The following is an 11,027-nucleotide window of genomic DNA, read 5'->3' as shown; positions in this document are numbered from 1 at the left end:
GGTGCACGAAATTACAATCACACTTTTGCAATTCCGTACAACTAACCAGCAAGTGCACTGGGTTGTCCAAGTAATACCTTACGTGAGTAAGGGTCGATCCCACGGAGATTGTCGGCTTGAAGCAAGCTATGGTCATCCTTGTAAATCTCAGTCAGGCGAATTAAAATGGTTTTGAGGTATTGATAATTAAAATATAATTAAAACAGAAAATAAGATAGAAATACTTATATAATTCATTGATGGGATTTCAGATAAGCGTATGGAGGTGCTTTATTACTTCTGAACCTCTGCTTTCCTACTGCCTTCTTCCAACCATGCGTTACCTCCTTCCATGGCAAGCTGTATGATCCTCTCGGATGAAAATAAATCCATCTGCTCTGTCACCGCAGGGCTAATCATCTGTCGGTTCCCGCTAGCGTCGGAATAGGACCATTGTCTTTTTGCACACTGTCACTTGCGCCCCACATTCGCAGGTTTGAAGCTCGTCACAGTCATCCCTTCCCAGATCCTACTCGGAATACCACAGACAAGATTTAGACTTTCTGGATCCTGGATCCTACTTGGATTACCATAGACAAGGTTTAGACTTTCCGGATCCCAAGAATGGCTGCCAATAATTCTAGCCTATACCACGAAGGTTCTAATCTTAGATTAGAAACCCAAGAGATACACACTCAAGCTATTGTAGATAGAACGGACGTGGTTGTCAGGCACACGCTCATAGGTGAGAATGATGATGGGTGTCACGGATCATCATAGTCATCTGGTTAAAGTGCGAGTGGATATCTTAGAGAAGAAGTAGGCATGAATTGAAGAGAAAAACAATAGTACTTGTATTAATTCATGAAGAACAACAGAGCTCCACACCTTAATCTATGGGGTGTAGAAACTCCACCGTAGAAAATACATAAGTGAAAGGTCTAGGCATGGCCGAATGGCCAGCCTCCCAAAGAGGGTTCAATCATCAAAACATGATTAAAAGATTGATAGATGAAAATACAATAGTAAAAGGTCCTATTTATAATGAACTAGTAGCCTAGGGTTTACAGAAATAAGTAAATGATGCAGAAATTCACTTCCGGGGCCCACTTGGTGTGTGCTTGGACTGAGCATTGAAGCTTTCATGTGCATAGGCTATTCTTGGAGTTAAACGCCAGCTTTGGTGCCAGTTTGGGTGTTTAACTACAATTCTGGTGCCAGTTTGGGTGTTTTACGCCAGAAATTTTAGGCTGACTTTGAACACCAGTTTGGGCTATCAAATCTCAAGAAAAGTATGGACTATTATAATGCTGGAAAGCCCAGGATGTCTACTTTCCAACGCAATTGAGAGCGCACCAATTGGACTTCTGTAGCTCTAGAAAATCCACTTCGAGTGCAAGGATGTCAGAATCCAACAGCATCTGCAGTCCTTTTTCAGCCTCTAAATTAGATTTTTGCTCAAGTCCCTCAATTTCAGCCAGAAAATACCTGAAATCACAGAAAAACACACAAACTCATAGTAAAGTCCAGAAATGTGATTTTTATTCAAAAACTAATAATTATATACTAAAAACTAACTAAATCATACTAAAAACTACCTAAAAATAATGCTAAAAAGCGTATAAATTATCCACTCATCAGTCTGTAAGGACACACCAGAGAAGAACAGCCATATCTGCAGTGAAGGAGGACTCGTGAGTGCTCGAAAAGACGTAGTGGGACATAATCTGTGCCCATACTCGAGCCTCCAAGGTGAGTGCTGAAGCCAAAATGCCCTTAGGTCGGGATCGATGGTATCCAAGGCTTTGCTCCAATCCTTCTGGAGCAGGGGAAGATCTAAAGCTTGTTGAATAGCCTCTTCAGTTATGGGGACTTACTTCTGACGGACATAGACAGACTGTAGGGTTGGCATGTGGAAATTGGAGTAGAATTCAACTACCCATGAAAGATTAACCTGCCGTGGCTGTCTTTGTAAGAACTCCCATTGTCTGCTCTCATTGCGGGGCTCAACAAACTCAACAATGTGGGTCAGAAGGATTAGTAGGTGCTCATTGTTATAGTTCCACTCAGCCAAGATGGGGAACATCTGCTCACAGTAGCGGTTAGTGAACCACGCAGTGTCCTTTGCTGGAAAGGCTTTCTCTTTTTCATCAACCTTGATGATCCTCTTGACTCGCTTTGTTGAGGGCTATACTGATGTTGAAGATGGTTCCACAGCTAGTGCTCTTTTTGTTCCTTTCCTTGCCGGTGGTTTGGGAGTAGCTTTCTCTTTACCCTTCTTGGTGGCCATCCTGAAAAGGAAAAAGGAAAGTAACATTTAAAGCTAAGGTTTAGAGCAAGGAGGAGGACAGTACAAGTGATAAGCACTGCATGGTAAAGAAAGATGTTGTTAACACATGGTCGTGACTTCATGTGATAATTTCATCAATGAAAATATAGCAAGTGCATTGATGAGCGAATAATTTATACGCTTTTTGGCATTGTTTTTAAGTAGTTTTCAGTATGTTTTAATTATTTTTAGTATATTTTTATTAGTTTTTATTCAAAATTCACATTTCTGGACTTTACTATGAGTTTATGTGTTTTTCTATGATTTTAGGTATTTTCTGGATGAAATTGAGGGACTTGAGCAAAAATCTGATTCAGAGGCTGAAAAAGGATTGCAGATGCTGTTGGATTCTGACCTCCGTGCACTCGAAATAGATTTTCTGGAGCTACCAAAACCCAATTGGCACTCTCTCAATTGCGTTGAAAAGTAGACATCCAGGGCTTTCCAGCAATATATAATTGTTCATACTTTTCCCGAGTTTTGATAACGCAAACTGGCGTTCAAACGCCAACTTTCTGCCCTATTCTGAAGTTAAACACCAGAAACAGGTTACAAACCAGAGTTAAATGCCACAAACAGGCTGCAACCTGGCGTTTAACTCCAAGAGAAGTCTCTACATGTGTAAATCTCAATGCTCAGCCCAAGCACACACCAAGTGGGCCTCGGAAGTGGATTTCTGCATCATTTACTTATCTCTGTAAACCCTAGTAACTAGTTTAGTATAAATAGGACTTTTTACTATTGTATTCGAGGTCTTGGTCATTCTGGTTCCCCCTTTGGGGCCGAAGCCAATGAATACCATTATCACTTATATATTTTCAACGGTGGAGTTTCTACACACCATAGATTAAGGTGTGGAGCTCTGCTGTTCTTCATGAATTAATGCGAAGTACTATTGTTTTTCTATTCAATTCAAGCTTATTCTTATTCCAAGATATTCACTCGCACTTCAACCTGATGAATGTGATGATCCGTGACACTCATCATCATTCTCAACTATGAACGCGTGCCTGACAACCACTTCTGTTCTATCTGCAATAGCTTGAGCGTGTATCTCTTAGCATCCCTTCCAAAAGATCGGAGTCTTCGTGGTATAAGCTAGAATTAATTGGCAGCATTCTTGAGATCCAGAAAGTCTAAACCTTGTCTGTGGTATTCTGAGTAGGATCTAGGATGGGATGACTGTGACGAGCTTCAAACTCGCGAGTGTTGGGCGTAGTGACAGACGCAAAAGGATCAATGGATCCTATTCCAACATGATCGAGAACCGACAGATGATTAGCCGTGCGGTGACAATGCATTTGGACCATTTTCACTGAGAGGACGGACGATAGCCATTGACAACGGTAATCCCCCAACATACAGCTTATCATGGAAAGGAGTATGAATGATTGAATGAAGGCAGTAGGAAAGCAGAGATTCAGAAGGAGCAAAGTATCTCCATACGCTTATCTGAAATTCTCACCAATGAATTACATAAGTATCTCTATCTTATTTTATATTTTATTTATATTTTAATTATCAAAACCTCATAACCATTTAAATATGCCTGACTGAGATTTACAAGATGACCATAGCTTGCTTCAAGCCGACAATCTCTGTAGGATTGACCCTTACTCACGTAAGGTTTATTACTTGGACGACCTAGTGCACTTGCTGGTTAGTTGTGCGAAGTTGTGAAGAAGAATTGAGATTATGATTGTGCGAACCAAGTTTTTGGCGCCATTGAGATCACAATTTCGTGCACCATGCATGTTATGGCAAGTAGATGCAAGATGTTTATTGGCATGCCGGCAAAGACATGGTAGCATAGATCAAGCATCAAAAGTTAAAATGTATTATCACTCATAACAAACTGACCATCACGTTTGTATTGACAATTATATTCAATTAATAAAATATTTAAGGGATTTTATGAAAAACAGGCATTAGAGTAGAAGGATAGAGTAATTATAAATGCACAATGCCATACGGGATTTTTCACAAACACTTAGTATGCATGGTAGATATATTATTGAAAGTATTAAATTTGAACATGCAAACAACCCAAAAATAATTATTGATAATTGTCAAACAACTCCTTAATAATCCACAAGCAATTATAGAAGAAAATAATCACCCAATTAAATTTCTAACACCAAGTAAACAGGATGTAAAAAGAAAAGAAAGACAAAGAAAACATAGATAATAAAATTAAAAAGAAAAAGAAGAAGAAAACATAAATAAAAATAATAATGGAAAAGAAAAAAGGGAAAAAGAAAAGAACCTTGATGAAGAAGATGAAGAGGGAGAGAGAAAGTAGTAAAGAAGAAAAGAATAAAGAAGAAGGAATGGAGAAGAAAGAAGAAAGAATGATAATAGAAAGATAATTAGGATTGGGGGGGTGGGAGATTTGAAATCAGGCGCTGAGGTGGATTAGCTGTGCGTCGCTTGCGATGCGTACGCGTGCATCACGCGTTCGTGCGAGTTGCTCTATTTTCAAGTGACGCGTACACGTGGGGGACGCGTACGCGTGACTCGAATTGTGCTATTGGCATGGAGGCAGCCTCGCGCACGCACAACTCTCTGTTTCAATACGCACATTGCCAAAATATAGGGCGACGCGTGCGCGTCAGGGACGCGCACGCGTGAATGGCCTAAATTGGAAAAATGATGCGTACGCGTGAGGGACACATACGCGTGATGGGGTTTGTGCTTCTAGCACAATTCCAGCCCACACCATCATAACTCTCTGGCCATACACTTATTTACGCCGATTTGCAGGGCCACGCGTACGCGTGGGTGACGCACACGTGTGGAGGGCTGATTTTGCAAGCGATGCGTACGCGTCAGGGACGCATACACGTGGGCGTGTTTGTGCCTAAAGCACACCTCCAGCCATGCTCCCGCGTAACTCTCTATTTCATTCTTCTTCGTTTCGCATGCACTTATGACGCGTACGCGTCAGCGACACCTGCGCGTTGCGTGAAAATATTTTTTTTATGCAGAATGCAGATGCAAATGCAGACTATATGCAGAGATTATGAGAAGAGTCATTAAGAAAAATAAAGTAGACTAAATTAAAATAAAACTAAGACTGAAACGGAACAATCATACCATGGTGGGTTGTCTCCCACCTAGCACTTTACTTTTACATCCTTAAGTTGGACGGTCTTCAAGCTCATTCTGCTTCTATTGGTGGGTCCTCCAAGAGGAAGACCTCTAGCTCTTTGTGTTCCTTCATCTTCTCACCATGATAAAGCTTTAGGCGATGTCCATTGACCTTGATGCAATTGGAACTTGAAGGATGACGCAGGTGGAAGACTCCATATGGCTCTGCTTTCTCTACCCTGTAGGGACCTTCCCATCTGGATCTCAGCTTACCTGGCATGAGTCTCAGCCTGGAGTTGTAAAGGAGAACCAGATCTCCCAGTCTGAACTCTCTTCTTTTGATATGCTTGTCATGCACGGCCTTCACTTTTTCTTTGTATAATCTGGAGTTATCATAAGCTTCAAGTTGAAGAGTCTCCAGTTCTGCTAGTTGCAGCTTCCTTTCAGCACCAGCTTGCTCGAATCCCATGTTGCATTCTCGCACAACCCAAAAAGCCTTGTGTTCCACCTCTACTAGAAGGTGGCAAGCCTTTCCGTACACTAAGTGGAAGGGACTCATCCTAATGGGTGTCTTATACGCTGTCCGATACGCCCAGAGCGCATCAACAAGTCTGGTGCTCGAGTCCTTCCTATGAGGCTTCACTATCTTCTCCAGAATGCGCTTTATTTCTCTGTTAGATACCTCTACTTGCCCATTGGTCTGGGGATGGTATGCTGTTGCTACTTTGTGAACAATCTCATGCTTATTCAGTAATCCTGCTAGTCTCCTGTTACAGAAGTGGGTGCCTTGATCACTCACGATTGCTCGTGGTGATCCAAAGCGACAGATAATATGGTTTCTAACAAAGGAAATAACAGTGTTAGCATCATCAGTATGGGTAGAAATTGCTTCCACCCATTTAGAGACATAATCTACAGCCAACAGTATATAAAAGGTAACCACTAGAGTTTAGAAATGGACCCATGAAGTCAATACCCCAAACATAAAAAATTTCACAGAAAAGCATAATCTGTTGGGGCATCTCATCCCTCTTGGATATATTCCCAAACCTTTGGCATGGGGACAAGATTTACAAAAGGTAGCAGCATCCTTAAAAAGAGTGGGCCACCAGAATCCACAGTCTAAGATTTTTCTAGCTGTTCTTTGAGGGCCAAAATGTCCTCTACTCTCAGAAGAGTGGCAGGCCTCTAAAATGGACTGGAATTCTAGTTGAGGCACACACCTTCTAATCACCTGGTCAGCACCATACCTCCATAAATATGGGTTATCCCATATATAATATTTAGACTCGCTTTTCAGCTTGTCCCTTTGATGCTTAGTAAAATTAGGAGGGAAAGTATGGCTAACTAGATAATTAGCTACAGGTGAATACCAAGGAACTACTTCAGATACTGCGTGCAAGCTATCAAATGGAAAAGCATCATTGATAGGAGTGGAGTCATCCTTAATGTGCTCAAGGCGACTCAAGTGGTCTGCCACTAAATTCTGGTTACCACTCCTATCCTTAATTTCTAAATCAAATTCTTGCAACAACAGTATCCAACGTATCAACCTTGGTTTGGACTCCTTTTTAGCTAATAAATATTTTAGAGCTGCATGGTCCGAGTACACTACCACCTTAGTACCAAGTAAATAGGGTCGTAATTTATCAAGAGCAAAAACAATAGCTAGAAGCTCTTTTTCAGTGGTAGTATAATTAGACTGAGCAGCATCTAAGGTCTTAGACGCATAAGCAATTACAAAAGGATCCTTACCTTCGCGCTGAGCCAGCGCCGCTCCTACTGCATGGTTGGAGGCATCACACATAATCTCAAAAGGCTGGCTCCAGTCTGGTCCTCTCACAATCGGAGCTTGAGTCAGGGCGATTTTCAGCTTATCAAATGCTTGCATGCAATCCTCACTGAACTCAAACTCAACATCTTTCTGCAACAGTCTAGATAAAGGCAATGTTACCTTACTGAAGTTCTTGATAAATCTCCTGTAGAAACTTGCATGGCCAAGGAACGAACGGACTTCCCTCACGGAGGAGGGGTAAGGCAAACTAGAAATGACATATACCTTTGCTGGATCTATAGAAATACCAGTATTAGAGACAACATATCCTAGAACAATCCCTTGTTTTACCATAAAGTGACATTTTTCAAAATTTAAAACAAGGTTTGAACTAACACACCTGTCTAATACTCTAGCTAAACTATCCAAGCAAAGGTTAAAGGAATCACCATATATGCTAAAATCATCCATAAAAACTTCCATACAGCTCTCGATAAGATCTGAAAAGATACTCATCATGAATCTTTGGAAAGTAGCCGGTGCATTACATAAGCCAAAAGGCATCCTTTTGTATGCATACATTCCAAAGGGACATGTAAAAGTAGTCTTCTCCTGATCTTCAGGAGCTATATGAATTTGAAAATAGCCTGTATATCCATCTAAAAAGCAGTAATGGGATTTACCTGATAGGCGGTCAAGCATCTGATCAATAAATGGCAAGGGATAATGATCCTTGCGAGTAGCTTGGTTGAAACGCCTGTAATCAATGCAAACTCTCCATGAATTCTGCACTCTAGTTGTCAGAAGTTCTCCATGCTCATTCTTTACTGTTGTGACTCCAGACTTCTTGGGCACCACTTGTACTGGACTGACCCATTCACTGTCTGAGATGGGGTAGATGATGTCTGCTTCAAGTAGCCTGGTCACTTCTTTCTTGACAACTTCTAAGATGGTGGGATTCAGTCTTCTTTGGGGTTGACGGACAGGTCTTGATCCCTCTTCTAAGAATATTATATGCTCACAAACTGGAGGGCCGATGCCTACTATATCCACCAAGCTCCACCCAATTGCTTTCTTGTGTCTTCTCAGCACACTGAGCAGCTACTCCTCTTGTTGGGAAGTGAGTTCCCTTGCAATGATAACCGGGAGCTTCTGATTATTCTCAAGGTAAGCATACTTGAGGTAGGGTGGAAGGGGCTTTAATTCCAATATCTGCTCATGGCTGGGCTCTGGGTCATCTGGAGCTAGTGATAATGGCAAAGTGTCTTCATTATGTTCAGAGGGTGTCCCCACACTTGGACCTTGCTCCATGTGTCTCTCTTCTACTTCTTCTTGGTGAACTTCAGCTACAGTTTCATCAATGATGTCGCACTAGAAGATAGAATGATCTTTTCGAGGGTGCTTCATAGGTTCATTTCAACTGAAACTCACTGCTCCGCCATCTATCTCAAAGGAGTAAGTTCCTGAGAAGGCATCCAGCTTGAACTTCGAAGTCTTCAGGAATGGCCTTCCAAGAAGGATTGATGATGGTCTTCCTGAGTCATTAGGGGGCATTTCCAAGATATAGAAGTCAATGGAAAATGTTATCCCCTTAATGCTCACCAGCACGTCTTCAGCGATTCCAACCACTGTGATGATGCTTTTATCTGCTAAAACAAAACGAGCTGCCGACCTTTTTAAGGGAGGTAGCCTCAAAGCATCATATATAGACAAAGGCATAATACTCACGCACACTCCTAAATCACACATGGAGTCAGAAAATATTACACCCCCCAATGGTACAATTAACCATGCATGGACCAGGGTCACTACATTTTTCAGGTATACCTCCCATTAAAGCAGATATAGAACTACCTAAAGGAATAGTTTCTAATTCATTAATTTTATCTTTATGTATGCATAAATCTTTCAGAAACTTTGCATATTTAGGTACTTGTTGAATAACATAAAAAACGGGAACAGTTACCTCAACCTTTTTGAAAATTTCTACCATTTTGGGATCAAGTTCCATCTACTTCTTGGACTTTCTTGCAAGGTGTGGAAATGGAATAGGAATGGCGCCACTTGTAGCTTTTGCATCCTTTGGTGCTCCATTCCTTGGCTGTGCTTCTTCTTCTTCAACCATGTCTTATACTTCCTCTTCCTCCTCAACATCTTCCACTTCAACTATGTCTTCAACTGGGGCATGTTCTTGTGGGCTTGGCTCCTCCTGATTTCTCTCTTGCAGTGTGGTTCCGGACCTCAAAGTGATGGCATTGATGCCACCCTTGGGTTGGGTAAGGGTTGAGAAGGAATTCCATTGGAGCTTGAAGGCTGATTATTGGAACTATTCATTGATTCAATCTGTGAGGCAAGAGCTTGTACAGCCGAGGTCAGGCCGTTTAGGGTGGAGCTAAGTGTGTTCTCCATGGCCTTTTGTCTTTGCTCAATAAACTGAAGCATTTCATCATGAGAAGAAGAAGAAGGGTAAGTGATCTGAGGGGCCTGCTGTTGGTTGTTCTGAGATGCTTGGGACTGCCTTAAGTGAGGTGCTTTGTAAGTCTAGTTTTGGTTCTACTGTCTATTGTTGTTATTCCACCTCTGATTTCCATTATTGTCTCTGCCTCCTTTGTTGTAGTTGTCCCTCCAACCTTGGTTAGAATTATTTCTCCATCCTTGGTTGGAATGGTCTCTCCATCCCTGGTTGGAGTTGTCTTGCCAACCTTGGTTATAGTTTCCACCCTGGTTGTAATTGCCGCCTTGTTGATTGTACCCTTGATTTGGGTGGTCATAGAAATTATGAGTGGCTGCCACAGTATTGTCCTCTTGTTGAGGCTATGGACACTCATCAGTGTAATGACTATAATCGGCACATATCCTGCATACTCTCTGAGGTACTAACTGTTGACTTTGTTGTGATGGGGGAGGCTGAGGTTGTTATTGATTTAGTTGTATTTGCTTCAGTAGGTTGGTCATCTCACATATACTTTGTGTAAGAGCAGAAGTCTCAATGCTAGAAGAGACCTCTGCAACAGCCTTTAAGTGGCTATTCCTGTGCCTGTAATTCCGAGTGGACTCAGCTAGGTTGCTGATCAGTTGCCACGCTTCATCTGCGGTCTTGTACTTTTTTAGAGAACCATTACTTGCACCATCTAATGTAGTCTTATCCCGGGGCTTCATGCCTTGAGTGAAGTAGCTGATCAACACTAACTTATCAATTATGTGATGGGGACATGCGTCCAGAAGATTCTTGAAGCGCTCCCAGTACTCATAAAGAGTCTCTGATTCACCTTGAATAATGCAAGAGATCTCTTTTCCTTAGTCTATCTGTAACTTCAGCTGGAAATTAGTTTTCCAGGAATTCTCTCTTGAGCGTATCCCAGTTAGTGACAGTCGCTTCAAGTTGAGTGTAGTACCACTCCCTCGCCTTTCCCTCAAAAGAAAATGGGAAGGCGGTCATCAAAATAGAAGTTTCATCTGCACCATGACGCCTAACAGTAGAACAGGCTTTCTGAAAATCTCTTAGGTGCTTGATAGGCTCCTGAGCAGGTAAGTGGTGCACAAAATTGTGATCTCTAACAACGGTGCCAAAAAGTTGGTACGCACAATCTTAATCTCAATTCTTTTTCACAACTCCGCACAACTAACCAGCAAGTGCACTGGGTCGTCCAAGTAATACCTTACGTGAGTAAGGGTCGATCCCATGGAGATTGTCGGCTTGAAGCAAGCTATGGTCATCCTTGTAAATCTCAGTCAAGCAGATTCAAATGGTTATGAGGTTTTGATAATTAAAATATAAATAAAATATAAAATAAGATAAAGTTACTTATGTAATTCATTGGTGGGAATTTCAGATAAGCGTCTGGAGATGCTTTG

General features: G+C 41.6%; 1 non-coding gene across 1 annotated transcript; it reads left to right on the top strand.

Annotated features, from left to right (window-relative positions):
* The first annotated feature begins 10,368 nt into the window (after positions 1-10,368).
* On the top strand, positions 10,369-10,474 carry LOC148555038 (small nucleolar RNA R71). Its single transcript, XR_015888064.1, has one exon. It is a non-coding gene; the product is annotated as a small nucleolar RNA R71 (small nucleolar RNA).
* Positions 10,475-11,027: the final 553 nt, after the last annotated feature.

The sequence above is a fragment of the Arachis ipaensis genome, chromosome B6, assembly GCF_059453495.1.
Source record: "Arachis ipaensis isolate K30076 ecotype BB chromosome B6, ASM5945349v1, whole genome shotgun sequence".
NCBI lineage: Eukaryota > Viridiplantae > Streptophyta > Magnoliopsida > Fabales > Fabaceae > Arachis > Arachis ipaensis.
This window is presented reverse-complemented; position numbering and strand designations above follow the sequence as displayed.